The sequence below is a fragment of the Chelonia mydas genome, chromosome 2, assembly GCF_015237465.2.
Source record: "Chelonia mydas isolate rCheMyd1 chromosome 2, rCheMyd1.pri.v2, whole genome shotgun sequence".
In the NCBI taxonomy this organism is placed as follows: domain Eukaryota; kingdom Metazoa; phylum Chordata; order Testudines; family Cheloniidae; genus Chelonia; species Chelonia mydas.
The window spans coordinates 11766678-11793658 of NC_057850.1; the positions used below are offsets into that span (position 1 = coordinate 11766678).

Below are 26981 nucleotides of genomic sequence, written 5' to 3' on the forward strand. Positions count from 1 at the left end.
TACACATAGCCAGTTCTTCTCCCTCAAGCTCCAGGGAGAGACTGGGCTCCTCTCTGCCCTGCAGCCCTTCTTATAGGACTCAGCCTGGCCCTGATTGGCTGCTTCTAAGCCTTCCTCTGATTAGCTGGGTTCTGCGCAGCTGCTCCAAGGGATGCTGTTAACCTTTTGCCAGCCAGTGAGGGGCAGCTGCCCAATCACACTGTCACACACTGAGGCAGAGGACTCCTCAGCTGCAGCAAACCGAGATCAGACTATACTTCAGCCCCAAGTGGGTGCCAAGATTTGTGCTTCCAAATTCTTGTACACCCTAAATTTTTGGGTGGCCCAAGAGCGTTGCTTGCACCTATTGGGCAGATGTTAACTTGCCAACATAAATTTGGAGGCTGGACAAAAGTGACAAAAAATGTTGCCTCTTAAGGCCATGTCTATACGTACAGCGCTGCTGCGGTGCAGCTGTACCCACACAAGTGTTTGGATACGAGACTCTCCTAGGAAAACTCCAGGTGCTACAAGGGATGTGTTAAGAGTATCCTGAGTGTGAAGCCATGTAAGTGGTTTCCCCTAGGTGATGCCTGGCTCCCTTCCTGTGGGTCACATGTGAGGGGTTTGTCAACGGCATTCTTGATCAGTAATTAAACCAGGGATGAATATGGCCTAACATGTAAAACTGCTATCACGCTTCTGATGGGGGATGAGTTTGGCCTTCCGTTAGAGAGACTCTTCATCCCAGAAGAACAGCACTCCCAGTCCCCCTTTGCACCCCCTGCCCTGCTTCATCCCCCACCCCACTCGGTAGGCTTACATGTGGAGTCAGAGTAAAGATTGTGAATTTTATTAATTTTCAGAGAAACATAATTGCCATAACAAACATTGGTTATGGAAATATACTGTTTTTTAAAATGAGATTTCTCTTGTCATGCTGAATTACATTCCATAGGAGCTTTTTACTCACAAAATGAAGATTCTCATCCAGCTATTTCAAATTATTCTGGCCTTGAAACAATATTGCCCAGATAAGACTCCACAGGAATATTAGGGGAATAGAGCCACCATCAGCCCATGCAGTTGTTAAATCCAAGCTTTATGGTCAGGTGACCTTTTCTTCAGGTGACTATTTAATTTGGAGATACCGTTAACTTTGAGCTGGCCTATTAAATATATGCTATGTGAAATGCCAGCCTTGTTAATGACCAGAGGCCCTAAACCACCTGAAATATAAACAAACAAGGCAAATGCATTAAGTAATATAACCCATTAGCACCATAAAGCCATTTGACAAATATGCAGGTGTCCAAATAGCGATCTAGTCTGCTATGTTAAAGTTTCATACACTTCATGGAATTCTGTAATAGACAGAAACCACTCTTCTGCCAAACCAACCCTAAGCACATACACAGTGTCATATGTTCATCTTATTGTCCCCTCGAGCACAGCTAAAGCTGGAAGTGGATGGTTGGAAAAAATCACATAGGAAATAAGTAAGGCTACGATTTAGTCAGGGGTATTTTTAATAAAAGTCATGGACCGGTCATGGGCATGAATTTTGGTTTATTGCCCGTGATCTGTCCATGACTTTAGTCAGGGGTATTTTTAGTACAGGTCATGGATAGGTTACGTGCAATAAAAATTCATGCCCAAGACCTGTCCATGACTTATAGTATAAATACCCTGACTAAATCTTGGGGTGCCTGCTGCTGCGAGGGGCATCAGCTGCAGAGAGTGCCCTGGGGTTGCTGCTGTGAGGAGGGGGCACTGCTGGGGCAGGGGACCGGGGCCAGCGGCACCAGCTGCTGGAGGCCACCGGAGCTGCGGGCCCCGGGAACCGCTGCCAGGAGCCGCCAGAGCAGCAGCTGCTACAGCTGCCCTGGAGACCGCTGCTCGGGCGGTCCCCGGGGCCAGCTGCATGGGCTGGTGCAGTGGCTGGTGCAAATGGCCCTGGGCTGTTCCAGTAGGGTTGGCTTGGCTGACTGCAGGGCCGCCCGAGTGGCTGGCTGCAAAGCCGCTCCAGCAGCCGCTGGTGTGGCTGTCCCCCGAGCCAGCAGCTTGGGCGGTCTTGCGGTCAGCCACACCGGCTGCTGAAGAAGTCACGGAGGTTGTGGAAAATCACAATCCGTGACTTCCACGACCTCCATGACAAACACGGAGCCCTAGAAATAAGTCTTCAAGTGTAACGTTTAGCACAGTTAACCATAGAAATAGATTACCAAGGGATGTGGTGGATTCAACGTTACTTGGAGTCTTTACATTGTGGGTGGATGTCTTTCTAAGAGAGATGCTGTCACTCTGCCACAAACTACTGGGCTTGACAGTGTTCACTTAGGCAGAAGGGAAGAATCACTGTCTCTTCTGCAGCAATCGCTGAGTACAGTTCTGTGGCTGGTGTCACCCAGGAGCTCAGACTACGTGGGCATAGTGGTTCCTTCTGGCCTTAAAAATCCATGACTCTGTGAAGCTCGAAAGGAGGCTGGATAGCCATGTCTTGGATGGCTTAGACGCAACAAATCCAGCATCTTGGCAGAGGGTTAGACTAGATGACCCTTGCGGTCCCTTCTAACCCTATCGTTCTGTGATCCTATGAATGAAGCACCCGCTTTGTCTGAGCTTCATCGGCACTCACTGGTTCTTCCTTCTCTTCAGAGGAGGCTGTAGGGAGGTTATTCTGACATCACAGTGACCCTGGCCATGAGACTTGTAGCACCAAGGCTTTTGTAGGAGGGATGCTCAAGCCTATGCAAGTAACTCCCTCTTTCTGGTAAGTGAGGAGGAGGGCACTTGGGCCACCGCAAATTGATCCCCAGAGCAGGTGGAGGATGGAGAGAAGGAAAAAATGGCAAACATGCTGCTGATTAGAAGGAAAACCATGCTCTAATGGAGAGGATTAAAGACAAATTGAAGATTTTGTTTGTACATAAGGCAGCTGAGTGGTTTTCTTGTGCTGTGGTCTGGAAAGCTGCCAAAGTCCCCAGTCAGGTAGGGGCAGGGAAAACACAGATGCAAAGTTAACACTTCACATAAAAAGAGAGTGCCATACCGGCTCCCTCAGGAATTTGATCCAGATGAGCCGTCGATTTGAGTTCACTGTCTCAGATCCGTTAAAAGAAAAGGAGTACTTGTGGCACCTTGGAGACTAACCAATTTATTTGAGCATGAGCTTTCGTGAGCTACAGCTCACTTCATCGGATGCATAAAGTGGAAAATACAGTGAGGAGATTTATATACACACAGACCATGAAAAATGCGTGTTTATCATACACATTGTAAGGAGAGTGATCACTTAAGATGAGCTATTACCAGCAGGAGAGTGGGGTGGGAGGAGAGAAAACCTTTTGAAGTGATAATCCAGGTGGGCCATTTCCAGCATATTTCCAGGAGTTAACAAGAACCCGTCTCCCCCCACCCCACTCTCCTGCTGGTAGTAGCTCATCTTAAGTGATCACTCTCCTTACAAAGTGTATGATAAACACCCATTTTTTCATGGTCTGTGTGTATATAAATCTCCTCACTGTATTTTCCACTTTATGCATCCGATGAAGTGAGCTGTAGCTCACGAAAGCTTATGCTCAAATAAATTGGTTAGTCTCCAAGGTGCCACAAGTACTCCTTTTCTTTTTGCGAATACAAACTAACACGGCTGCTACTCTGAGATCCATTAAAGGATCTCCGAGCAAGGTACGGTATAGCATGCGTGCATATTACGGTCTAGAGCTCAGATACCATAGTGCTGGGCACTCTAGTTAGATAGGGAGCCCAGTGCCTCTCTGAGGAAGGGTGAGGGCCATGTGACCCACCCCTGCCATGAAGGGGGAGTGAGAGAGACATGCAGGAAGAAGTAGTTTTAGAAATGATTGTTATAAGGGAGGTCTGTGCTGCTGTCCTGAGGACATTGTAAGTTCGATCTCCTTTTATGAGGTGATAATAGTGGTTAGGGTGACCAGCTAAACTGCAAGGAAATAGGAGATAACTGTCTGAATAGTATGGGCCAAAGCTTGTTTTTAAAGGACCCATCCTGCATTATCTTAATCCTAGTACCAAACCACAGACATTCTATCTGATCAAATGCCTCTTAGTAGCCCCTTGTAGGCCAGGGTCATTAGGCACCAAAAAGGGATGGGTCCCTTAAAATACAAGGAGGGTGGTAGGGGATAGGATAGTGTTGCCCTCTCTGGTGTTGCAAAAACCTCAGCTGTACTTTGGAGATCCCAGAGCTGTTGCTTTGAATTGGGGTGACAGTTTGGGTGAGTTCTGGCTCCCCCTCGGTGGGTGCACAAGTTGAGAAGAGAGCACAGAAAGGCCTCTTCTTCCAGGACCTGTGCAGTGGGCTGACACAATCCCAGTGTAAATGCTCCCCGAGTGCAGACTTTATTGGGGTTCATGGGAGCTTTAGCAGTGCCAGGCACTCTGATGGGGAAAGGATGCCTGGGTGGGTCAGCAGCACACACTGCATGTTGTTTCTGTGTGTAGCTCCTGTATGTGCTCCGCCAGCTCATCCAGGAGGCTTTCTGCTTGCATCTCTCCTCCTCAAGCGGGATGCCTCCAGCATCTGTGGCTGGTACTTTGCTCCTCTCCACTTCACTCTAGCGGTGGCTATTCACCCCACAACATAGCCACTGTCTTGTTCTATGCCAAGGTGTTTTAAGAGAGCGAACATTAGGTGTCTGTCACAATCACAGTCAGGCACGTCCGTGGGGAAGGGACCATGACATAACCTGAGTCTCATCCACATTCATCCCCACAACCACCAGAATGTGCGAGCAGCATCAGGTCCAGTTTTGGTGGGGGAATAGGAAATGAGTAGCCCAAGCAAATGGTAATCTGACCAATGGAAAGCGTTGTTGCCCGGTCATTGGTTCATATCAGACTCAGGACATTAATGGCAAACTATTTAGTGTCTGGAGGCTTAGGTGAAAACAGCTTCATGAGAATCAGTCTTGTTCCTGTTCTGGATCCTAGTGGAGGGGGCTCCACATTGCACAGTACACTTGACAAAATTCGGTCCTCAGTTACACTGTCATTAATCCCCTTTTAGTCAGTGAGTAACTGTGTAGCATTTGGCCTACTACCACACTTAGCACCCATTGGCATCTTTCTTGTCGGTCTCAGCAGAAAAGCCCAAGACCTTTTTTGTATTCCAAGTTGAAGAAATACCATCTAGTTTGCCCTGTGTTTGCACACATTCCCCTGACCAATGTGTTTCTCGTTTATCTGGGTTCCTGCACCCCTTTTAGAAAATCCTGTTGCAGGACAAAATAATTCCTGCTGGGCTGCTGGAGGAGTAAACAAGCCTGGTGCAAAAGAAGGCTACATATACACTGCGCTATAGGGTCTTTATGGAATTCATCTAGGCCCCTGTTTCCCAGGACATGTTTTTGTGATAGCTGCTTTCCATGTAAATAGCTTAACCTTTGTGAGGTACGGCACAAACCTGTGTGTGAGTGATGCCTGTGTTCCCTGGTAAGGGTCGCTTCTCCCTTGTGGCAAAGGTTGGTACTTTCTCTTTGTTGTTCAGAGCCCTCAAGTAAGACAGGGGCTAGGGCAAGCCCGGGTTTATTACTAGCGCTCACTGGGGCAGAGAACAGTGAGGTCAGGTCTGTGTGGAAAGCAGACCCCCTGGTTGTCTCAAACATCTCACGCCCTAGATCATAGAGAGGAAACAAATGGGGCAGATGGCGGGGGGGGGGGGGCGGAGAGAAGAAAGAAACAGACAAAGCTCTTTGGGCACTGGTGCTGGGCTGGGAGACTGACTAAACCTGTCATATCCACTCCAGGGGAGACGAGACGGGGGAGGTCTCCAGGGGACACAGGGCAGTGTGTGGAAATGTTAGTGGTACCAGCAGAATCCTGGTGGTGGGGACTTTGTTTGCTGACAGGATTTGCTGGGCTGATGGGTCCTGTTTTCACTGCATTGAAATAAAATTTGGCAAAGAGCCAGCTGGTCCACACGGATTTATTTATTTTTTTATTGTATTTGTCTTACAAGGTTCTCGATACAGGCTAATTTTCTGGGAATTCTCTCTCTCTCTCTCATACATATTATTTGCCTTAATTTTCAGAAGCAGCTCTCACTTTTGTGCCTGCCTATTTGCAATCACAAATAACGGGAGGGACACTTTAGAGTACATAGACACCCAACTGCCTGACGGAAGCCTGCCTGTCGGTAAAACATCTAATTTATCTCAGTTCCACTTCCAGTTATCTGGGGGTAAAAGGACTGGGGAAGGTTTGAGTCACTGTAGTAAACGATGAGGTGATTGGCATCGCACGATGGCTTCTTGAGTAAAGGCCTTAGCACCGTTTGCATCTGCAGGCGGGATCAGAGATCTGTGTTTCTCCTTGTGACATGTCTCCCTTCACCCAATCAGGGATCCCAGCCTCTCTCTCTCTCTCTCTGATGCCTCCTTCCTGGCTGTGTCACCATTAGCTTAACTTTAAAGTGGGGGAAAAAAAATGTTCCTTCCCCTTTTCCTCCAGCGATAGAAACACTCATTGTCTCAGAGGGATACCTCAGGGGGTTGGCTCTTCTTACACTTCTGCTAATAGATTTGGAATTCGTGAAGACCTAGAAGCAAGCGTGTCTCAGTGTGGAAGAGACTAAAAGGGTAAAAACAGATCTGAGCTGCTAGTATTTAAAGAAGTGGGTCCCACAAACATGCCCCACTAATAAAAACCTGGGGTTAAATCCTGGTCCTATTGAATCTGGTGGCAAAACTCCCATAGACTTCAGTGTGGCTGGAATTTCACCCAAATGTTCTCGAGTGGTTGTGTGCGCACTTCCGGGAGGAAGGGAGTAGGACAGGGGCCATCTATTTGTTCCCAATTAAACAAAAACCACCTTCTCATAACCAAGAAGAGAATAAGCACCCTGGGCAAACAAACATATTGTTTTAAGTGCCACATGCAGAAAACATTGGTTCTTTGTCCCTGAGAAGCATCCTATACATACTGAAAGTATGGCACAGGGTCAAGGTTGTGCCAGTTGAAAGTGGGTGAGGTGAGGTGAATGTGTCGGAGGAGGTTCGGTGGGGGTATTGCCCACCAGGAATTTAAAATGCATGCCCTCCATGCAGTCTGGTCGCTATTCTAAATATTACCAGAGTTGATTGCTGGCCTGTCTATCCAGAGGAACTTGCAGTGACTCCTTCTGGAGATCAGTTTAACTACAGACTCCCATTTCTGCTGAATTCAACGAGTGAGGCCACTTAGCAACACATCTTTCCTGTTTTGCGTCACTGGAAGCTTTTATTCAATCACTTTTCTTTTCAAACCATGGGAGAACTAGGCAGCACAAACAAGCTCTGGCAATCATCCTTCAGTACCAGTCATATGGGTGTTGAGCAGGAATGCTTGCTTGGGGCTTTGATTTGATTTATATTTAAACATCGATTGCAAACTTATCCACAACAGGTAACAGATAAAATAATGAATCTCTTACTGAACCCAAATCTCTATTTCTCTACATCCATGACTTGAGGATTTTCCATTGCAAAGGAAAGAGAAACTACTGAATGAAACGTGTTTTGTCAATATTACCCTCTCCTGTTGATCAAGGTTGACCAGCTAGCAATGTATCTCTTACTCAATATCCTTTTCAAGACGCCTCTCCAGCTCGGGCTTGGAAAGTTGCATGTTCTGGAAATGATGTCTCCAGGGTAAATACATCCTTGAAAAGGAAATAAAGAAGACTACAAGAACAGTTCACTCCAAAGGAGAAGATTAGAGACAGAACCAAAACAGCATCTATAGCTCCATCCACACCAGGGATCGTCAACCTTTGGCATGCGGCCCATCAGGGAAATCCACTGGCAGTCCGGGACGGTTTGTTTACCTGCAGCATCCGCAGGTTCGGCCGATTGCAGCTCCCACTGGCCGCGTTTCACCGTTTCAGGCCAATGGGGGCTACGGGAAGCGGTGGCCAGCACATCCAGGCCAATGGGGGCTGCGGGAAGCAGTGTGGGCTGAGGGATGTGCTGGCTGCCGCTTCCCACAGCCCCCATTGGCCTGGAACGGCGAACTGCAGCCGGTGGGAGCTGCGATGGGCCGAACCTGTGAATGTTGCAGATAAACAAACCGTCCTGGCCCTCCAGCAGATTTCCCTAACGGGCTGTGTGTCAAAGGTTGACGATCCCTGATCTACACCACTGGGGATAAAACCATGTTACTAGATCCACTTAATAGTTCATTCTAACACCGTTTGTCTGATTGTCACAGAGAAGCTATATTTTTAATATATATAATATATATTTAAAAAAACCTATCTTTTCTATACTACCCTATGTTACCCCTTTCCTGCCCATTCATTATTATTTAAGCATTGATTGTGTGTTCAGTGCTTATAAGACACAAGTAAAGATGACCCCTGCCCTGAGAAGTTCACAGTGTAAAAGACAGGTAAAGAGAAGGAAATATGCTCCAGGAAAAACAGAGGGACAATTTAAACCTAGATTTCATTATGATTTAGTCCCTCTCTGATTAGTTAAGCAATCAGATCAGTTCCTGGGTCAATAAATAAAAGAAGCCTCCATTAACAAAAGAAAAAAAAACAGAGCAAACCCATGGAAAACTAAGGGAAGGGGTAAAATGTAAACATCTTACTAGTATGTTATCTTACAGCGTGAGTTTTAGTACCAACATCTAATCATTTCTGTGCCTATTTAAACTCAGTGACCTAGGGTCATGGAAGCAGGGTCCAACAAGCGTTCAGGGACAGTACTGGCTGATGTAGCAACTTGTCAGCTAGGAAGGTGAAGTCTCGAATAAGCTCTCCTGTAGCTGCATGCACATTTTTTCCCCGAACGGCTTTGCCAAGCCTACACCTGGATGGCAAATTGAAACCGTATGAGTAGGAACCATTTAAAAACAGGGCTCCGTGAGCCTAGATTTACTTTTGTGGACCTGTCAGACCAGTCTACCTCAGAAGAACTACTGCATCAGCAACCATGTTCTAGCTTGGTTTACTTGCGCCTGGACAGACAAGGCCGTGTTACAGGTTTAACATGCTGTGTTGTATCCCTCTCAAGGACAGGTGTGTCATGCTCTTCATTTATAGCACAGTTTGGTCCCGAATGCACAAGGATGATCATATCTTGGTATAACAACACAGTGAGGCAGTTCTGTGTTATAACAAAGCAGCTTGGTATGGTAACCTTTCTAGTGTAGGTAGACTCTCAGACAGGGGCGCCAGAACAGGGGGACAAGGGGCCAGGCTTCCCTCCCACCTTTAAATATAAGGGGGCTATGCCCTCCCACTTTTTACCAGCCGGAGGGGGGAGTGAGGCAGAGAGGAACGAGCAGGGGGTGCAGTCTTGAGGGGAAGAGACTGTGCAAACGCAGGGCCTCGGGGGGAAGGGGCGGTGCGAGGGCGGGGGCTCAGGGAGAAGAGGCGGGGCTTCAAAGGGTGTGGCACAGGGGGCAGGTCCACGGTTCAGGCACCTGTGTAAAGTATCTCCAAAGTGACAATGTTTAACTGTTGATAGAAGCTTGTGAACTCTTGCTTTTTGTACCTTGTTCTCTTCAAGAATTTTCATTTTTTACGGTGTTGGTTCTTAAACCTCCCCCCCCCAAAGAACCGTCTTGTCTAAAGCATCACTGTGCACCTCTTATTGCCTCTAACACATGGGACTGAATGAACTGTGATTGTCATGGGACAGGGACGGGGAGAAGGACAGAGTCTGTTTGAGAAATGTTTGCTCTTGGTCAGAAGGACATAGCTTTGCTGGTGGCTCCTTTGATTTATAACCCCCCAACCCATTTGTGTTCTAACGCATTTCCTGCAACAGCAGAGCACAGGGGAAATGTTGAGCACAAAAGCTCCTTCTACTAGGTTTTTTTCTCTCCTGTTGTTACTAAACCCAAAAGCCGGGATTTTCAAAAGCGCCTAAAGGAGATCGGTGCCCAAATCTCACGTTTTCATGGATGTTTAGTTAGCTAAAATTTCAATACCTGCCTCCCCCTTTTTTTTTTTACTTAAACATTCCCCTGCAGTACATTAAATAATAGAAAACCCAAATGCAGCTTTGTGTTTGTCAAGGCTGATTCCCCACTCTGGCACTTCGAGTGCAGAAGGTTGGGGCCCGCAAGGATTCTAAAAATAAATACTGGCCATTCCAGGCTTGTATTAAACTCCCAAGGTTACAGCTTTTCTCTGACCTTGGCTTGGTAAACGCTGCCACCGCCCAAATGCAAAACCCCTTGGACCCAGGAAGGTGCACTTGGGAATTCCTTCCTGTAGGGTACCCTCAAGCCCTTTCACCCCCCCTCCGGGGGCAGAGCTGAGAAAGGAAAACAAAGAAATCAGCTGTTGTGACCAGCTAACTAAAAACCATGTTCACAAACCTAAGACACAATAATCCAAATCCTGTTCTTAAAAAAGGTGAATTTTATTAAAAACAAAAAGAAAGAAAATACATCTGAAAACTCTGGCTATTGCTAGATTTTTAAAAGAGTAATTCCAAAAATTAAGCACCCAAAATAGTTTTCTGGGGGTTCAGCTTAAAGGTTACAAGCAACAAAAGCATCTGGGGTTAGCCACAAGCCATAAGAAATAAACAGATAAACCTAATTGCCTCTTTCTACACGTTTTCTGATCTATTTACATATCTGGGTTTCCAAATAAGCAGTTTCTAGGTATGAATTTGATGATTTTCATACCTGGCCCCAAGCTTCTCAAAGCATAACTTTGCCTTGTTCCCCTCTTCCCTGGAGAACAACAACAGACCGACAAAGGTGGGGTCTTGTTTCAATTTTTAAAAAGTTTTAGCCCTCCCATTGGCTCTTATTGGTCAGGTATCCAGTCCCTTTCTTTTACTTGGGGACTTTTTAGCCCTTTACAGGTAAAGCAAGTAGAGAACAACTACCAAGAGGGATTTTATAGCTAACTGGCTGGCTGGGTGTCCATAAAAGGGAGCTACCCCCCTTCATTTATCACACTATTACATCATCGAACCAGAAAGTGACCAAATTAAAAACAGGTGATTTTCTCCTTTGAAAATCTGAGCCAAAAGAGTTGGGGGCTTGGTTTTGGACAAACTGGTTTGGATAAAATATGAACTGAACCGAATCTTCCTTCAGAACTCATAATTGAAACTCAGTCGAATCCTTTTGATGATGATTTCTAATTCAGTAAAATGCAGCCTCTCTCTGAGCAACCAAATACAGAATTGCTCGTGATGTCCATTCCCAGCCTGCCCCATCACCTAGAATAAAGCTGAAAGCCTTTCCCACAATCGCCCATTCAGGGAGAGAGCCACTGGGCTTGATTCCACCATCCTTACTCGTAGCCAGTAGTACCGTACTCTGTGAAGAGTCCCATTGGGTAAAGATGGCAGAATCCAGCCCATAGACAGTAAACCAAGACCCTACGGTCAACAAATGGATTCTGTTGGACTGTTTCTTTCAGAGTGGAGTGCCCTGCACTGGGAATATGTTTAAATCGAGGGGCTGTCTCAGAAAGCGTTGTGATGCCCTGGAGAGGACAAATCTCAGTTAGTCAGTTCCCATAGAATATCAGAGGTGGAAGGGACCTCAGGAGGTCACCTAGTCCAACCACCTGCTCAAAGCAGGACCAATCCCAACTAAATCATCCCAGCCAGGGCTTTGTCAAGCCGGGCCTTAAAACCTCTAAGGATGGAGATTCCACCACCTCCCTGGGTAACCCATTCCAGTGCTTCACCACCCTCCTAGTGAAATAGTGTTTCCTAATATCCAACCTAAACCTCCCCCACTGCAACTTGAGACCATTTACTACAGAGGGATTGGTAGATCACAGTCAACACCTTGCACATCACCAAGGAACGAGTGGGAAACCTCTAGTGTGACAGGTGTAACAGATTCTCTACTAGAACCAGTTGGAAACGTTTTAGTAAAACATTTTTTGACAGAAAATGCTATTTTTTTTGTCAGAAATCAATCCATTTTTTGAAATGTTTACATTTTGATGAAAATTCTTGGGGGGAAGTATATTAAAATGAAAATATTTTCATTTTGGGAAAAATATAATTTTGTTTTGCATTTGTAACTATTTTGGAATTTCAGTTTTGGATCTGGTTTTATGGGTTTTTATTTTTATGTTATGTTTACATTATTTCATGGCACATCAGTACTACCACATGTAAACGACATTATGGTCAGTTACTACGGACATGATATAATTGTTTTATTTTCTTTTTAAAATCATCAGGAGCAGATGCCACTTAGTGCTGACTGATCTAGAAGGATTGTTTCAAAGTGTTTCCTGTTTGTGTTGTAATTAAACAGCTTGACACAAACAAGAGACGCTTTGAGCAGAGTACTTCTGGCAGAGTTGTGTATTAAAAAAACGGATCAAGTGAGCCATATTGTTAGGTGGGTGCTGTGCACATGTTCTCTCCTGGTCAGAGCTGCTAAAATTCACTAGGTTCAGCCCCAAAAAGGAAAGTCCCATTTAATACCCATGTTCTGGTGTGTTAATCTACCATAATTATCAGTTTGCCCTGTAAAGAAAACACCACCACAATTTGTCTTTATTTCAGAGAGACAAGGTCATAATAAAAGGCCTAAAAACAAAAACATTACCTTGACTCAGAGCTTAACTGCATGGCAAAATGTATCAACACTGCTGTGCTGGAATAATTAAACTGCAACAGTTTGACCAATACTTCAAAGGTATGTGGACACCCTTACTCAAAATAACAGCGGCCTTATTTCAGCTTTTTTTATGTAAACTAAACCAATAAAGGCTGCTGTTACTCTGAATAAGAATGTCCAAACAGGTTTAATGTTGGCAGTATAATTATGCTGATATAGTAATGATGATAAATTTCCCCCTGTAGAGGAGCCCTCTAGCTCTATTTCCCCCCTTTTAGAGCTATCTGAGCACAAACAGAATTCCTATTCATCAGCTGGAAACTAAACTGCTTTGTTTCACCTGTTTCTAATTTCGTCACTTTCTTGTTGTATGAAATAACAACGTTATGTTAGGGTTTCCTATTCTTTAATGTACTGCACAGGAATGTTTAAGTAAAAAAAAAAAATTAATTGAAATTTTAGATAACATCCATGAAACCATTTCTGTTTCTTTTAGGCTTTTCTTTTTAAAAGAAATTACAAAGCTAACGTTTGGCCCTGGATGGTTTGACAGTGCCCATCTAAGCAGATCTAATCTCCTTTGTTTGTGTGATATCACCAAGGATGATAATGGATAGGTTTGCTCGAAGTTCCAATGCGGAGCAGGAGCGAGTGGCTTGGCAAACACTGTAACCATATTACTCCTTGGTGCTCATTGTGGCAGTGAATCTATCTTTCTTGAACTGTGAGTGCAAGTGAGATTGATGGGGTTTTACAGGGTAAATATTCTGACGTTCCAACCTGGGTGAGCTAAACCTTCATCTTTTTGGTCATTTTTATTCACAGTTGTTTCAATTTCACAACTAGAACAGAATTGCCACATTTACAAAAAATGCTGTCACTGGTCAGAAGCTTTTCACAGTGTTTTATTTTCTCTTTAAAGCAGCTGTCAACATTGCTACCCATTTCCCTGATACAAAGTCGGCTGCTGCAGTCTCGGTTCCGTAACGATAGCGTTGCGTGTGCCACAGCAGATCTAGGAGGAAAGATCTGACACAACAATAGTGCCTCTCAGCTGATGCTACATAGGACACTAAGGCATTTTTTTTCCCACTGCAGGCATCCGATGAAGTGAGCTGTAGCTCACGACAGCTGATGCTCAAATAAATTGGTTAGTCTCTAAGGTGCCACAAGTCCTCCCGTTTCTTTTTGCGGATACAGACTAACACGGCTGCTACTCTGAAACAATGCATCTACTGTGATCTTCATTAGTGTTTAAGGGCGTTGTCATGGTGCCTAGTGTGGGTCACAGCTGAGAATGCCCAAACCCAGGGCAGACTGTCAGAAAATAGGGCAGACACCCCGAACTGGTGGTATAGTCCATCATAAGATTTCACCAAGCCAGTAATAAAAGGGTACTCCCAGATCACTATACTAGTTTACCACAGAGTTTACCACAGACTGTCCCCTTGGCGTTCCAGCCCCTATTACCACTCAGGCAAACTGAACGTTACGGTGTAAGGCTATTAAAACTAAACACACCACACATTAGGTTCTTCCAAAAGAGCAGTCACTCACCCCAGGTCCCTGGAGTCGTCAGGATTTCACCAAAAATATTAACTTGGGCTTGAACAGAGACTGGGAATGGCTGGGTCATTACACAAATTGAATCCATTTCCCCATGTTAAGTATCCTTACACCTTCTTGCCAACTGTCTGAAACGGGCCATCTTGATTATCACTACAAAAGTTTTTTTTCTCCTGTTGATAATAGCTCATCTTAATTAATTAGCCTCTTAGAGTTGTTATGGCAACTTCCACCTTTTCATGTTCTCTGTATGTATATATATCTTCTTACTATATGTTCCATTCTATGCATCTGATGAAGTGGGCTGTAGCCCACAAAAGCTTATGCTCAAAATAAATTTGTTAGTCTCTAAGGTGCCACAAGTACTCCTGTTCTTTTTACCAAAAACAATGCTATTAGCCAATCTTTAGTAAACTAACTAAACATTTATTAATCAAGAAAATGAGTTATTAAAAATGTTAAAAGCAGATAACACGTTACTGTTGAATCAGAATATGAGTCCAACTGCTAGCCAAGATATCCCATGTCTGCTAATTCTCCATAAGTTTCTCAGAGTCCTTCCATAAACCTTACAGAGCGTACCAGAATGATTTTTTTTGTGTGGGAGGGGAATCTCAATCCAATGGCTCAAATGCTCCCTGTTTTGAGTTCAGCAGATCAGAGATGGCAGGATTGTTCCCAATGCTGCCGCTTATAGCTACAAACAGCCCAGTGGGTGTCACTGGCACAGCGTGGGTTTTCCCATGACAAAGATAGGTAATGGGCAAACTGTTTGAGAATCTCTGTTAAACCAGTGACACTTGCTTTGAAGTTAACCTTCTACTTCCCATTCATACACAAATAATCCAGTCACATTGATTTACATAAGGTAATTGCTGGCCATTCATTATAACAGGGATAGATAATTGAAGACAATACAGGTAATATAATTAGTTTCATGCAGTATATATATCTTTGATCTTAAGGTTGACTGAATACAGGATACAGACAGAAGAAAACAATATCATCTACATTTTCCTTGATCTCTTAGCAACACAAGTGAATAAGCTGGTGTCCTCTAGCCCATTTAACATTCCTTTGATACTCACACAAATTGAATCGGTCTGATTACCTTGCAGTGCCTCTTGATATGCCTTTAAAGGTCACACACACACACACACACACACACGCGACCTGGCCTGTTAACTTTAACCTGCGATTGGTTTGTTAGCATCAAGGGAGTATCAAGCACAGATATTTCATCCCAGTGTTTGGGTTTTTTTTTAAGACCAACCCTGGGTGGTACATTATGGTGACCAGAGAGCAAGTGTGAGAAATCAGGACACTTTTTTCAGCGGGGTATAGCTGTGTATTTAAGACAAAGCCCCTAATACTGGGATGGTCCCAATAACATTGGGACATCTGGCCACCCTGTGGTACATACATACAGATGGTGTGGCTTCACTGGGAATGCTGTATTGTGTGGGCTGTCCCAAGCTAAACAGCGGTGATTCAGTAGTAGGCTTGTTCCCACAGAACCATCAGCTAAGCAGTGTCACAGCCTTTTGGATGAGATATAAAGCTGGGGCTGACTACATGTGGTCGTGAAAAGTTGCGTAGCACTTCTAACAAGCTGAGGTGTGAAGATTAGTCCTAAACAACCTTCAGGGTCAGGTTTCACCTGAACCAGACTTTGCATTGCTTTGAGTGGCTGAACAAATATTTCACACTACTCACTGAATTAGTGTGTCATAGTAGTTAATAGACTTTAGTGGTCTGGCCATCAGCTCAGGGTCACTTCCCCTGCTCTTCAATAAAATAGTCTTCAAGCGAACATGTAAGCTTCTCAGGGCAGAGACTCTTTGTTCTGGGTTTGTACCATGCATAGCACTCCGGGATCATGCTCTGTGACTGGGGTACCTAGGCATACAAAGTGATTATATGGTTTCAATATGAAACCAGGTGAAATTCACCAATATTGACTGAGTGTACTGGTTCTGTGGCTGTCCCTCCCCATCAGGCTTGGAGGGAGGCCACTCTCTCTCACTACGTCATACAGTAAGGGGTGGGGGTGAATTAGCAGGCTAGGGGTCTCTGACTCTCTGGGCAGGGCAAAGCAGCACACAATCTATGGCCCGACCTCCTGGCTGAGGCAGGCAACCATCTACAGCCTTGACCCCAGGGCCGGCCTAGATCAAATGGCAACCAAGGCAAGGAACAACTTTGGGGCCGTCCCTCCATTTGTTATAAAGGTACTCAAAATGGTTTTTTATTGCATTTGTAGCCCATTTAATGACTTTGATGCATGATTTGCATGCCTGATTTATCCCTGTCATAAAGACAATTTTGCACATTAGGATTTGTAAGTCTGTATTTATCCATGCCATATATATGGCAGGGAGAGGGACATTTCCTCTAAGTTTATAGAATCTCTTTAATTTTAAGAATAACTGAAATGTACTAACATGAAGAAAATGAACTATGCATCAATATTGGGTGGACCAGTATTAAACAGTGTTACAGTAGGTGACAGCCTTAGAATGTTAACACTAGTCCTTTAATTCACAAGGTCGCGTTTCTCGCCTTTGCCCTCATGCACTGAAGATCAGCATCAGAGAGATCCAAAGACAGGCCCAATGGCATTTTCAAGCGATAAAATAGCAAGCTATGTCAGTCTTTCATTGGCCATCGTCTTTTGAAGATATGTTTTAATGAGCCTGGGCGCCGAAGAGTTGTGCTCACCACTCGCGACTGTGACCCGCAGCGTGAGCAGAATCCTCAAAGCTATTCAGACATTAGGAAAAGTGGAGAGTGCTTCCCATGTTGCAAAATGTGATGGATTTTGTCCCATTCAGCATAGAGGTCTTTATCACTGACATCTGAATATTCCCCATGTTTCAGCATCCGGTGAAGGTCCGTACAATTGTTCAAGAATGTTTTCCTGTCCGCCAGCAGCTAACAAAGGTCATAAAAACCCCATAGATCTATTTGTGGTGTTTCATTTGTCCAAATCTTTCTTCAGTGGACACTTGAGTAGTGTTAATGTGTGATCAAAAAATTTCCTTCTGAATTTTTCTTCCAAGATTTCCATCACCTCATCTCTGCCCTGGTAACCAGACTGTCTCTTCTTCTGATGAATATGAGTTTCCTTGAAGACAGGCTCGACTCCTAAGTTTTCCACCATTTCTTTGCCAATAGTAATTGGCATCTTCAAATCCGCTGTCTCTGTAGGCCACAATGCAATCAAGGAAGCTTTTTATCAGAGTAGTAGTGCTCACGATGTCCATATGGAATACCTGAAACATTTTACTTCAAACAATCTATTTTCCCTCTTGTCACTATCAACAAAAACAGCACCCCGAGCCCAGCACCTGCCCCCCACCCCAAGTATTGCATCGCAGGCAGTCCCCTGGAACGCCTGCCCCTAAATCCAGCCCTGCCTGAATCTCTGGGCAGGATAGAGGAATGAGCTTTCTTTGGCTACAGTGTTCGGGCTAGAGCAGACAGCAAACACAATCGGAGGCCGTGTCGCACTGTGCAGGGCAGAGCGGGGAGCAGAATCTCGCCCAGCCTCTTGGCTTGGGCAGACCACAAACAAACAAAGCACAGGCCTTCAGGCCTAGGGTGAGTAGGCTGCCACCCCAGAGCTGGGGTCAGAAGCAGGGGAGGTAGTGGGACCCAGGCCCACCATACTCAACCAGGTCACAGCCCAGGACCCTAAGAGTGGTGGAGGGTCTTGCCACTGGGTGAGGGGGAATCCCACCAAAACACACTGACTCACACTCTGGCCACACAATCAGACTAATGTTTGGTTTCCCTGAGCTACTTCCTACCCCTACCTAGGACTCCATTGCTCACGGAGTCTCTCGGGGTACTCATCTGGCAGCAGTCCCAGCAGCTCCTCGGGCATCTCTCCCTCAGAGTCCTCCTACAGGGACGGGGTTAGCACAGCTCGGTTGCTGGTTCAGGGGCTGGCAGCATGGCAAAGGCATCTGACTCCTTCCCTAAATGAGCTAGAGACTCCACCTCTTAAACTTCCTGTTCCACCCCTCCACTTCCAACTCAAGGCCTGCCTGGCTCCATCCACTAGGGGCAGGAGAGTGTTTCCTCCCCATCAGTGTTATGAAATTCAGAGCAAAAGTCCAGGAGTGCAAACCCCATATGTATCCAGAGAGAAGGTTTACATGCAAACCAGAACTGATGAGTTTAGGTGAACTCTAGGATTAGGAACTAGAACCTTTTGGGGACACTGCCAGCTCGGCCCGATATACTGCACAGAACGAAAGAAACATTCACAGAGACCCCTTTCTCACAGTACCTGGGGCATATCCACAGGGTGTGGATTCTTCAGAGCCTCGCCCTGCTTTGGCTGTCAAAAGATTTGGTCAAGAACACAGAGGAGATGTTTCCAGGATACAGTGAAATCTGCCAGGCCAGACTGATGTTGAATTGCATGCTTTATGATATGTAATCCACAGCTTCTGGAGTCATGTGATTGAGACACTCTCCACTCCATTTACTGGTTTGTTCATTTTTTAAACAAATGAAAATCTCGAGGCCTTATGGCTGTGGAGAAAAGCTTGAAAACATTAACTCTAACGGTTCAAAAGTCAGAAGACACAAATAGACACCAACATGTATTTTCTAAAATTTCATGATTTTGGGAGGCACAGTTCATAATTTTTGAATGCTTGGAGAGGGCAATACTGCAGCATTTGATGTTCAGCACATTCGATACTGATTCCTTGGAGGCTTTTGCCATCTACCCAAGAGGATATGTTGAATTGGCCATCTGTAGCCTCACTTCCACCCACCCACCCTCCAGTGGCCTTGCATGCACTGCTGAAGCCTTTGGCTCCCGGAGCTGCAGATCTGCCTGGATCTACTTTCAAAGGCAACACATACATGACAAGTCTTTCTGTGAAATTTGTACCCAGATCAGCTACAATGTGGCCCAGAGTCCTCAGGGTAAGGCAGCTGCACAGTCTCACTCCGCCTGGCTTTGTCACGGTAGCCTGTGGATGCTGGATGGCTGACCTATCCAGCTGAGAATAAATCAATCAAGCCCTTCCAAGTAGAGTGATGTGCCTCCGCTATGCACACAGGTGAGCTGCCGGGGAAGGGTACAGTGTTGTGGCTGCCACCCGCTGGGGTGTGTGCCCAGACCCAGTGCACTGGGTCATCCAGTGACTATTTCACAGCAGCCTGAAGCCACTTAGATGTTGAGTTGGCCGCTCAGGCAACGATTAGCCACTCAGAGAAACCTTGCAGTTCTGAGATTGAACACACTTAACCAGTTACCACCTTCCTTCAATTCTCCAGGGAGAGAAAACCTTCCAGACAGAGGCCTCAGACCCAGCACAGCAATCCCTGGCTGAAAGAGCTCTCTGCTGCTAATTGCCTTTCTTTAAACCTGCTCTGTTTGCCTCCGAGCTCCCTGCACACAAGCAGTGTGTTCGTATAGAGGCAGACACAAGCAAATTAGCCTGGAAGCACAGAGGCCTTGTGCTGCATTACCTGCCCCGGTCATGCTATTTATTCCTGTGGGTTCATGTGCAAATTAATTCTGGACACTGCTCCCTTAAACTGGGCTAATTACACCAACCCTCTCGACAATTCTCAGCAACCGAAAGGGGTTCTAGCTTGTGTGTCGGGACGGGTGGGTACAATATAAAATAAATATGCTCTAGGTAGGAGAAGGGAGTGGATCTCTGCCAAGATGGCTTTGGCATTCAGAAAGTTCATTGGTGGGTTTTAATGAAGAAAGGAAGCATGGGCTAGTGGTTAAAGCAGAGGACCGAGTCAGGAGATGTGGGGTGCTGTTTCGTGTTGTGTGTCTGATCTGAGATTGTACTGCTTGGATTGTGAGTCTTCCAGCAAGGGAGAGACTCTGCTGCAAGACAAATGGACCACAAAGCGGGCAGAAAGCAAAATAAATACTGAGGGACTGTTGTAAAATGAGGAGAGAGAAACTTTAATGAACAACTTAACATTGGGGGGGGGGACAGCCCAACTATATAGCACGCAGCTCGCTTCTGCTGGGAAGGCATTTTTTTTCCTGTGTGTGGGTGGGTGGGTGGGGGAGTGAATTAAATCACTGTCGGGGGCGTGGCAGACAGAGCAGGGTTTATTGTCTAGAAGAAGCCCCTTACTTACACGTACACACAATGTTTTCTGGTACTGTGGATCATCCTTTTCCTCTTTCCCTTTTGAATTCAATGCAGTTGTAAGATGATAACTTACAATCATACCATTTATATAACACCTTTAACCCAGGCGGATGCTAAAGCACTTTATAATCTTTACCTCTGGACAATGTACCTGTCAGACACCAGGATATTGGCCTTCATGCCTAGGGGTTGGAGCAGGAGTCAGACCTATTGTTTGGAGCCCAGGGTCAGAAGTCATGATTTGGAGCAGAGGGCCAGAGCCAGGTAACTTGGAGTAAGGCGACGGCAAGGCTGGCCCAAGGCTGAGCTGAGTCTAAGATCTGCTATACCCTACAGACAGCATAGCGATAAGAAAAAATCCACCCCCCAAGCAACATAGCTATACCAGCCTAACCCTCAGTGTAGACAGTGCTACGTTAGTCTCCCATTGACATAACTACTGCCCCTCGGGGAGGTGGATTAACTCTGCCTAGAGGAGAGCTCTCTGTCAGCGTAGAGTGTCTTCACTAAAGCGCTGATGCACTGTTGTAAGCATAGACCAGCCCTCAGGGCAGGAACAAGCAAGAGCTACCCCAGCCATGAGTGAATGCTTTGAGCAGTCAGCCAATTGCTGCTGCTGGTGCCCGGCTTAAGAGCTGGTCTGCGGACTCTTCCCACCCATCAGGCAGCCCACTACAGGCCAGCTGTGCTCCTTACGTTGCCTGGAGACTGTGCCATAGGCCCAGACCCCTGACATAAGAATGACTTTGCACTTTGCTCAGTCGTAATACAGAGGCTCTGGCTGCACCTACCCACTTCCAGTCACAGTTCCTGGTAATGGTGCTGACAACGTTGTCCCTTCTACTGGCAGCGGAGGGGAGGACAGTACAATCCCTCCCGGAGCTCACAGGCGCTTGTGGGGTGCATTCTCGCTGCACCATCCCCTAGGATAATGTAGGATGCTGCCCTCTGGGCTTGGGCAGATTTGCTGCCTGGAGGGATGGACAGGATGCAACACAAGGACAGGGTCCAGCGTCCACCTCCTCACTGCCTCTTCTTACCCTTTGGAGGGTGGGTGGTGTTCCTGGGAGTGCAAGTGATTGTGTTTGTCAACTGCATGGGGTGTACAAGGGGGGGGATTTATTGTGCCCCCTGCACACCTTCTGTGACCAGGGTCCTAGTGGGGAGCCAGCTGTGGTCACTTAATTAGGGTGAACTGCAAAGAATGGGGCAGACAATCCACATAAAGCTGGTGGATATTCCAATTCTTAGATTTATCAAGCCAACATAAAAACAGCTTCTTTATTACCTTACTGGTTACTCAGAAGTCCAAACAACACAGTTCCCTTAAAGCGATCCAGCCTCAGGCCTCCATCCAGGTACCCACGTCAAATATGATGAAAATCTCTGTACATTTTATCTCATCATATAAAAGAACAGGTTCTACCAATCCCAAAGGATCGGACACGTCTCAGGTTAATGGATGGTTCAGATCTTACCCAAATACACACTACAGCCAATTCTTAGTAACTAAAATCTAAAGGTTTATTTATAAAAAGAAAGGAGAAAGTTAAAATTGGTTAAAGGAATCAATTACATACAGTAATGGCAAAGTTCTTGGTTCAGGCTTGTAGCAGTGATGGAATAAACTGCTGGCTTAAGTCCAGTCTCTGGAGTACATCCACAGCTGGGATGGGTCATTCAGTCCATTGTTCAGAGCTTCAGTTTGTATTAAAGTTCCTGCAGAGGTAAGAAGCAGGATTGAAGACCAAATGGAGAAGATGCAGCTGCCTTTTATAGTCTCTTGCCATGTGGCCTGTGCTTCCTTTGTTCCAAACACAAGCTGCCCAGCACATGGCTTGGAAGCCTTAGAGTTCTCTCCATGGGCATGTCCCTGCGTGCCTTGCTGAGTCAGAAGGTGTATCTGCCTTCTCTCAGTGGGTCAGTTGTATAGTTGATGGTCCTTAACTGGCCATCAAGCAGGCTAGGCAGTGCTGATGCCAAACTTTCCAGGGGTGTCACCCAGAAGCATAGCACAAGTTTGAAATACAGAGACACATATCTATAACTCCTAATACAAAGGTGATGCAAACATATAAACAAGATTATCATATCTGGCAAATTGTGACATTTTTGCAGATACCTTACATGGCATATCTGGCTGATTACTTTGTGGGCGTTACCCCAGGAGCAAACATTTGAAATCCAGGTATAGAGCCAACACTTACAACTTTAAATACAAAAATGATACATGCATACAGATAGCATAATCTTAACCAGCAAATCATAACCTTTTCATAGACGTCTTACTCGACAACCTTTATACAATGTTTGCTGCAAATATATAACAGTGGTTGCAACAATGATCTATGGGGTCATATTTTAATCAGACAATGTCACACCTTCCTATGCTATTTTATCCAGCTTTTTACCAGACCCATCACCTCAGTATCTGAGCACCATATTCCACACCACTGGAGGGGAAGCAGGGAGATCCCATCTGGGCTATCATTGTTAGCCGTGGTTCTTTTTCCTGCTGGAGCTGGATTCGGATTGTGCACATTGCTCAGTAGCACTACACAGAGAGATTTCAGAAAGAAATGAGAACTGCCTTGTCTACTAAAGCTGCAGGGAGGGAATGATCTCAGTGCTACAATACTCTGTCATGTCTCCTTCTCCTAGGAATTGTACCGCTCTGGTTTGAAGCAATTGCTGTATTGTTACTCTGTCAGTGCCACCACTATAATTAAAGTGAAAGGTATAAGTGTCTTTTCTATTAATTTGTTTTCAAAGAGGTATTTCACTTGAAGTATCAGCTCATTCTGCGAGGGAACATTGTAGAAAATTAACTTTGCAGGAAATAGATTGTTTGTGTATGCGTAATATATAGGGAGAGCAGGGAGGTGGTGGCTTAAAGAAGCCTTTTAAAAAGAGGAATAAAAAGTTTATTTTAGACTGATTATTCAAAATTTAAGGAGAGAAGGTGATAAAGGTAGCACTGCCTATTGGAGACAGTGTGTAGCATCAGCCAGCCAGAGATTTAAACAGGACATGAAATATCCGGCATTGCTGCCCAGCAACCTCTCTGAATGATCAAGGAGCAGTGCTGATGGGGCCAGGAGAGTTCCTCTGAGAGCCTGGCAGCGTTCTGGACCTCATGAAACCTGTGAAGTTGGGTTTTTTTTAAGTTTTCATTCTCATAAAACTCTTCCCTCTTAATGTACATCTGTGGTTTACAAGGGAACATTAAATAAATAAACAATTTTAACTACCAGCGAGTGAAACCTTGTGCTATGCCAACAATAAACGTACTTATTTGAAACTAATACTTGCTTTGCTTCCAGAACTAACAGGAAATAAAATAAAAACAGGTAGTAATATCCAGAGCTCATGTTTTGATACATCACAAAACAAACAAAAAACAGTCTTGCCTCTCAAGCATCTTGAGTTTTGATGGAAATCCAGGAGAAACAATTAATGAGTAAGGTCTAAATTTGTCACACTGAGTTTTCCCATCCCTAGGCAAGAGTGGTGGTGGCGGCTGAAATAAAGGAGAGGTAGATCACTGCGGAAGGAAGAACCAAATCTGGGGAAAATGACCAACTGGCTACCATATTTGGGATCGAGAAAAAATATACTCCCAGGTCAGATTGGCAGAGACCCCTGGGTGGTTTGCACCTTCCTCTGCAACATGGGGCAAGGGTTTCACTTGCAGGTTTAAAGTTGATCTGAAGACATTAAGAAACTGAGAATCCATCAGTTCCTCTGGTAGATTGTTCCAAAGATTGATCAATCACACTTGCTGTTAAAAATGTGTCCCTTATTTGTAATTTGAATTTGGCTGGCTTCAGTTTCCAGCTATTGGTTCTTGCTTTGCCTTTTGCTGTTAGATTAAAGAGCCCTTGAGCCCCCAGCATTTTATCCCCCTAAAGGAACTGAATGCCTTTCTGGAAGATATATTTTTTTTAGCCAAACAAAAGTTACGTTTTAGTCAAAACACAAGTTATTGAGCTCAATACTGGGGTAACTGGGGGAAATTTAATGGCCTCTCTCAATACAGGAGGTCAAATGATCCCTTTTGGCTTTAAACTGTATGAATCTGAAAAGCCCAGGGAGAGTGCTGCAGAGCAGATGATTTTAGGAAAGGTCTTCTGCAGTTTCCACGATATGCTATGCATCCGATGAAGTGAGCTGTAGCTCACGAAAGCTCATGCTCAAATAAACTGGTTAGTCTCTAAGGTGCCACAAGTACTCCTTTTCTTTTTACGAATACAGACTAACACGGCTGTTACTCTGAAACCTGTCTTTAGGAAACTGGTTTCCCTTGTAGATGGGCAGTAGGGGTTGGCTGGTTTTGAAACAAGATGCATCTATTCTTCTGTTCTACAGACTGTTTGGACATTTAAGAGCTAGTTGAAGTTTAGCTTTGGCAACCTAGGAAGGAGGCAGTTTGTTTCAGTACAGATTTTATTTCTTTCTGGCACTTGTCATGCGTATTAGACACCCAACTCTGCAGAGCATTTCCGAGGAGCTGTATAAAGGATTGAGACATTCATACAAGGTTTGATTTAGTGAAAACACTGTTGCAAGCGGATTTCTTGTTTGTTGATGAAAATGATCACATTTGCCTCAGATCTTGGATAAAGGCTGCAGAATAACAGCTGTTGTCCTGCCTTTCCTCTAATTCCACCTCTGGAAATAGCACTTAAACTTGAATGCCAGCTGGCACGGATTGATGTGCTGCCAGATTGGCACTCAGTTCTTTTGGACACAAGTGGCCAGGCTGTTAACTTGCAGGCTTAGTTTTTTTATAGCTAGGGACTCAGTCAGTATAATTGCTTGTCCATTCCCAGTAATTTAAAGCAGGCTAAACTGTGCGAAAGTACTCACTGCTTTTGTGCCAGCCTGAGTTGTTTTACAGCTGAGAAGTGAAAACTAGACTTTTTTTCTTTGTTGAACATTTGAGCTCTTATCTTGGGTGGAGACAGGTGGGACATGCTGTCATGTACTTCCATACCAAGTGTATTCATCATAAGATCCTTTAATGCTCTGCCAGGTATGGCTAAAGTTAACTTAAATAAGGTATATTGTGCACAGTGCCACCTAGTGGCTGAACTGTGTAATGCAGTTTAGCATTCCATTTCTTTTCCCCCTTTCAGTCCTACATTCCTGTCTTTGAAGGTTAGTACAAAGCAGTATGAAAGTGCCGTACTGATTTTCTAATTCCATGACCACATGCATAACAACTTGGTCATCTGGCTGATCTTTAGTTGTCATGACTGGCTTTGATCAGTGTGGAATCTTTGAGTTGTCTTCTTCTTCTCCTCTGTTGATTGTTCTTTCTGAGGGACAAACTGCAGATGTTGACAGATTCTGTTGAACTCTCCACAGTTGGTCTTGATTAAATGTGATCGGAGCACTGCATTTCTTTTGTTCATGACAGCTGAAGTTGTCCATCCTTTTTCTCCATCTGATTGGACATGAACATGGTCATCAGGTTCTATTCTCAACGGTTCTATGAGTGTTGGGTGTTGTAAAAGTGTTTATAAGCTCCTTTAACCTTTTTATCCAATTTGATGTCTGGCCACTTTGGAGACAGAACTACTGTTTCAACTTTGGAAAAGATTCTGAATTGTCTTCCCATCAGGAGTTGTGCTGGACTAGATCCAGTAGCTGCTGTTGGCGTTGAGCTGTAACTCAGAAGAGTAAGGAGTGGCTTTTCCGTTTGTAGGATTTCCTTGGTTGTCAGTAAAGCTCCTTCAGCTTCTCCATTTGCTTGTGGGTAATGTAGGCTGCTAGTAATATGATCAAAGTCTTATTTTATTTGGAATGACTTAAATTCTGCTGCAGTGAATGGGTGATCCATTGTCCATTCCTAGTTGTTCTGGAATACTGAAGTGAGCAAAATTGCACTTCAGTTTCTTGATAACACTGGAACATGTTATGTCTTTCAAGTACATTATTTCTACATACCTGGGAAAACAGACCACTGTGACCAGATAATGATGTCTTCTGAATTTGCATAAATCTGCACCTAGTCTCTTCCAAAGTCTCTCTGATAAGGATGTTTGTTCACTGTATGGTTCAGCATTCTCTCTTAAGTTGAGTTGTATTAAAAAATCCATCATCAAATCCTCCATTGAGTTCTTACACCTTTCTCACTAGGCCCATCATGGTTGCCACACTGCAGCCGAGACTGTTGTTGGTCTGTGGTCCTTTGATCACATACACTCTGAAAGCCATAGCTTTTGTCTTTATATGTTTTTTTCTGCCCATTCAGTTCAGAATATCTTCAGGGCTAGTCAGGTGACTTCAGCATTGGGAGTGGTTAAAGATAATTATATGTCCCTTCTAAGATGACTGTGACATCAGCTCCAGAGTGAATTTTAAAGTCAATTATCTTGCCATGAATATTCAGTTTAACTCTGCAAACAGGCTCTTTATCATCACAAGTGGTAGATCTCAGAAACAATGGCTCTTGATTGTCTGTAATATGAGCCAACTTCCTGACTGCTTTGTTGTTGCAAACAGCAGCAAAATGTTCATATTTCAAGCATTTATTATACCATGTGTCTCTTGCTGGACATGCATCATCTACTGGGATAAGACTTTTTCCATACCTTGTGCATGTAGGCTGGAATTTGTCCTTCTTACCCTGGGATTCTCTCTCCTTGCCTCGGAGGTTTATGATAATGACATTTAATTGTCACGCTGATTTTCTTTAATGCC

General features: G+C 44.8%; 1 protein-coding gene across 1 annotated transcript in view; it reads left to right on the forward strand.

Moving 5' to 3' along the window:
* Positions 1–26981, forward strand: part of COL22A1 (collagen type XXII alpha 1 chain) — a 325582-nt gene that overhangs the window by 59135 nt on the left and 239466 nt on the right. The window lies entirely within an intron of this gene.